This window comes from Leuresthes tenuis, unplaced genomic scaffold (assembly GCF_036924035.1).
Source record: "Leuresthes tenuis unplaced genomic scaffold, fLeuTen1.0.hap1 SCAF_51, whole genome shotgun sequence".
NCBI lineage: Eukaryota > Metazoa > Chordata > Actinopteri > Atheriniformes > Atherinopsidae > Leuresthes > Leuresthes tenuis.
In genome coordinates, this window is record NW_027325405.1 from 137951 (window position 1) to 143950 (window position 6000).

Below are 6000 nucleotides of genomic sequence, written 5' to 3' on the forward strand. Positions count from 1 at the left end.
ATTACCGTGGACCAGAGACGGAACATTACCGTGAAACCGAAACAGACCATTATCGTGGACCAGAGACGGAACATTACCGTGAAACCGAACATTATCGTGGACCAGAGATCGAACATTACCGTGGACCAGAGACAGAACATTACCGTGGACCAGAGACAGAACATTACCGTGGACCAGAGACAGAACAGTACCGTGGACCAGAGACAGAACAGTACCGTGGACCAGAGACAGAACATTACCGTGGACCAGAGACAGAACATTACTGTGGACCAGAGACCGAACTTTACCTTGACACCTAACATTACCGTGGACCAGAGACAGAACATTAGCATGAAACAGAACATTATCATGGACCAGAGACAGAACATTATCGTGGACCAGAGACAGAACATTATCGTGGACCAGAAACGGAATAATACCGTGAAAAGGAAACATAAAATTACCGTGGACCAGAAACGGAACATTATCATGGACCAGAGACAGAACATTATCGTGGACCAGAAACAGAACATTACCGTGGACTAGAGACAGAACATTACCGTGGACCAGAGACAGAACATTACCGTGAAACCGAAACAGAACATTATCGTGGACCAGAAACGGAACATTATCATGGACCAGAGACGGAACATTACCGTGAAACCGAACATTACCGTGGACCAGAGACAGAACATTACCGTGGACCAGAGACAGAACATTACCGTGGACCAGAGACAGAACATTATCGTGGAACAGAGACGGAACATTATCGTGGACCAGAGACGGAACATTACCGTGGACCAGAGACAGAACATTACCTTGAAACCGAAACAGCACATTATCGTGGACCAGAAACGGAACATTACCGTGAAACAGAAACACATAATTATCGTGGACCAGAAATTGAACATAACCGTGAAACAGAAACAGAACATTATCGTGGACCAGAGACGGAACATTACAGTGGACCAGAGACAGAACATTACCGTGGACCAGAGACAGAACATTACCGTGGACCAGAGACAGAACATTACCGTGGACCAGAGACAGAACATTACTGTGGACCAGAGACCGAACTTTACCTTGAAACCGAACATCACCGTGGACCAGAGACAGAACATTACCATGGACCAGAGACAAAACATTACCGTGAAACAGAGAATTATAATGGACCAGAAACGGAACATTACCGTGAAACAGAAACAGAACATTATCATGGACCAGAAACGGAACATTACCGTGAAACCGAAACAGAACATTATTGTGGACCAGAAACGGAACATTACCGTGAAACAGAAACAGAACATTATCGTGGACCAGATATCGAACATTACAGTGGACCAGAGACAGAACATTACCGTGGACCAGAGACAGAACATTACCGTGGACCAGAGACCGAACTTTACCTTGAAACCGAACATCACCGTGGACCAGAGACAGAACATTACCATGGACCAGAGACAGAACATTACCGTGAAACAGAACATTATCATGGACCTGAAACGGAACATTACCGTGAAACCGAAACAGAACATTATTGTGGACCAGAAACGGAACATTACAGTGAAACAGAAACACAACATTATTGTGGACCAGAGACGGAACATTACCGTGAAACAGAAACAGAACATTAGCGTGGACCAGACACAGAACATTACTGTGAAACAGAACATTACCGTGGACCAGAAACGGAACATTACCGTGAAACAGAAACACAACATTATTGTGGACCAGAGACGGAACATTACCGTGGACCAGAGATGGAACATTACCGTGAAACCTAAACAGAACATTATCGTGTACCAGAAACGGAACATTACCGTGGACCAGAGACAGAACATTACCGTGGACCAGAGACAGAACAGTACCGTGGACCAGAGACAGAACATTACCGTGGACCAGAGACAGAACATTACTGTGGACCAGAGACCGAACTTTACCTTGACACCTAACATTACCGTGGACCAGAGACAGAACATTAGCATGAAACAGAACATTATCATGGACCAGAGACAGAACATTATCGTGGACCAGAGACAGAACATTATCGTGGACCAGAAACGGAATATTACCGTGAAAAGGAAACAGAACATTACCGTGGACCAGAAACGGAACATTATCATGGACCAGAGACAGAACATTATCGTGGACCAGAGACAGAACATTACCGTGAAACTTAAACAGAACATTATCGTGGACCAGAAACGGAACATTATCGTGAAACCGAACATTATCGTGGACCAGAGACGGAACATTACCGTGAAACAGAAACACAACATTATCGTGGACCAGAAACGGAACATTACCGTGAAACAGAAACAGAACATTATCGTGGACCAGAGACAGAACATTACCGTGAAACCGAACATTATCGTGGACCAGAGATCGAACATTATCGTGGACCAGAGACGGAACATTACCGTGAAACAGAAACAGAACATTATCGTGGACCAGAGACAGAACATTACCGTGAAACCGAACATTATCGTGGACCAGAGATCGAACATTATCGTGGACCAGAGACGGAACATTACCGTGAAACCGAACATTATCGTGGAACAGAGATTGAACATTACTGTGGACCAGAAACGAAACATTACCGTGAAACAGAAAAAGGAACATTATCGTGGACCAGAGACGGAACATTACCGTGAAACAGAAACAGAACATTATCGTGGACCAGAGACGGAACATTACCGTGGACCAGAGAAGGAACATTACCTTGAAACCGAAACAGAAAATTATCGTGGACCATAAACGGAACATTACCGTGAAACCGAAATACAACATTATCGTGGACCAGAAACGGAACATTACCGTGAAACAGAAACAGAACATTACCGTGGACCAGAGATAGAACATTATCGTGGACCAGAGACAGAACATTACCGTGAAACCGAAACAGAACATTATCGTGGACCAGAAACGGAACATTATCGTGGATCAGAGACAGAACATTATCGTGGAACAGAGACGGAACATTATCGTGGACCAGAGACGGAACATTATCGTGGACCAGAGACAGAACATTACCGTGAAACCGAAACAGCACATTATCGTGGACCAGAAACGGAACATTACCGTGAAACAGAAATACAAAATTATCGTGGACCAGAAATTGAACATAACCGTGAAACAGAAACAGAACATTATCGTGGACCAGAGACGGAATATTACAGTGGACCAGAGACAGAACATTACCGTGGACCAGAGACAGAACATTACCGTGGACCAGAGACAGAACATTACCGTGGACCAGAGACAGAACATTACTGTGGACCAGAGACCGAACTTTACCTTGAAACCGAATATCACCGTGGACCAGAGACAGAACATTACCATGGACCAGAGACAGAACATTACCGTGAAACAGAGAATTATAATGGACCAGAAACGGAACATTACCGTGAAACAGAAACAGAACATTATCATGGACCAGAAACGGAACATTACCGTGAAACCGAAACAGAACATTATTGTGGACCAGAAACGGAACATTACCGTGAAACAGAAACAGAACATTATCGTGGACCAGAGATCGAACATTACAGTGGACCAGAGACAGAACATTACCGTGGACCAGAGACAGAACATTACCGTGGACCAGAGACAGAACATTACCGTGGACCAGAGACAGAACATTACTGTGGACCAGAGACCGAACTTTACCTTGAAACCGAACATCACCGTGGACCAGAGACAGAACATTACCATGGACCAGAGACAGAACATTACCGTGAAACAGAACATTATCATGGACCTGAAACGGAACATTACCGTGAAACCGAAACAGAACATTATTGTGGACCAGAAACGGAACATTACCGTGAAACAGAAACACAACATTATTGTGGACCAGAGACGGAACATTACCGTGAAACAGAAACAGAACATTAGCGTGGACCAGACACAGAACATTACTGTGGACCAGAGACAGAACAGTACCGTGGACCAGAGACAGAACATTACCGTGGACCAGAGACAGAACATTACTGTGGACCAGAGACCGAACTTTACCTTGAAACCGAACATCACCGTGGACCAGAGACAGAACATTACCATGGACCAGAGACAGAACATTACCGTGAAACAGAGAATTATAATGGACCAGAAACGGAACATTACCGTGAAACAGAAACAGAACATTATCATGGACCAGAAACGGAACATTACCGTGAAACCGAAACAGAACATTATTGTGGACCAGAAACGGAACATTACCGTGAAACAGAAACAGAACATTATCGTGGACCAGATATCGAACATTACAGTGGACCAGAGACAGAACATTACCGTGGACCAGAGACAGAACATTACCGTGGACCAGAGACCGAACTTTACCTTGAAACCGAACATCACCGTGGACCAGAGACAGAACATTACCATGGACCAGAGACAGAACATTACCGTGAAACAGAACATTATCATGGACCTGAAACGGAACATTACCGTGAAACCGAAACAGAACATTATTGTGGACCAGAAACGGAACATTACCGTGAAACAGAAACACAACATTATTGTGGACCAGAGACGGAACATTACCGTGAAACAGAAACAGAACATTAGCGTGGACCAGACACAGAACATTACTGTGAAACAGAACATTACCGTGGACCAGAAATGGAACATTACCGTGAAACAGAAACACAACATTATTGTGGACCAGAGACGGAACATTACCGTGGACCAGAGATGGAACATTACCGTGAAACCTAAACAGAACATTATCGTGTACCAGAAACGGAACATTACCGTGGACCAGAGACAGAACATTACCGTGGACCAGAGACAGAACAGTACCGTGGACCAGAGACAGAACATTACCGTGGACCAGAGACAGAACATTACTGTGGACCAGAGACCGAACTTTACCTTGACACCTAACATTACCGTGGACCAGAGACAGAACATTAGCATGAAACAGAACATTATCATGGACCAGAGACAGAACATTATCGTGGACCAGAGACAGAACATTATCGTGGACCAGAAACGGAATATTACCGTGAAAAGGAAACAGAACATTACCGTGGACCAGAAACGGAACATTATCATGGACCAGAGACAGAACATTATCGTGGACCAGAGACAGAACATTACCGTGAAACTTAAACAGAACATTATCGTGGACCAGAAACGGAACATTATCGTGAAACCGAACATTATCGTGGACCAGAGACGGAACATTACCGTGAAACAGAAACACAACATTATCGTGGACCAGAAACGGAACATTACCGTGAAACAGAAACAGAACATTATCGTGGACCAGAGACAGAACATTACCGTGAAACCGAACATTATCGTGGACCAGAGATCGAACATTATCGTGGACCAGAGACGGAACATTACCGTGAAACAGAAACAGAACATTATCGTGGACCAGAGACAGAACATTACCGTGAAACCGAACATTATCGTGGACCAGAGATCGAACATTATCGTGGACCAGAGACGGAATATTACCGTGAAACCGAACATTATCGTGGAACAGAGATTGAACATTACTGTGGACCAGAAACGGAACATTACCGTGAAACAGAAAAAGGAACATTATCGTGGACCAGAGACGGAACATTACCGTGAAACAGAAACAGAACATTATCGTGGACCAGAGACGGAACATTACCGTGGACCAGAGAAGGAACATTACCTTGAAACCGAAACAGAAAATTATCGTGGACCATAAACGGAACATTACCGTGAAACCGAAACACAACATTATCGTGGACCAGAAACGGAACATTACCGTGAAACAGAACATTACCGTGGACCAGAGATAGAACATTATCGTGGACCAGAGACAGAACATTACCGTGAAACCGAAACAGAACATTATCGTGGACCAGAAACGGAACATTATCGTGGATCAGAGACAGAACATTATCGTGGAACAGAGACGGAACATTATCGTGGACCAGAGACGGAACATTATCGTGGACCAGAGACAGAACATTACCGTGAAACAGAAACACAACATTATCGTGGACCAGAAACGGAACATTACCGTGAAACAGA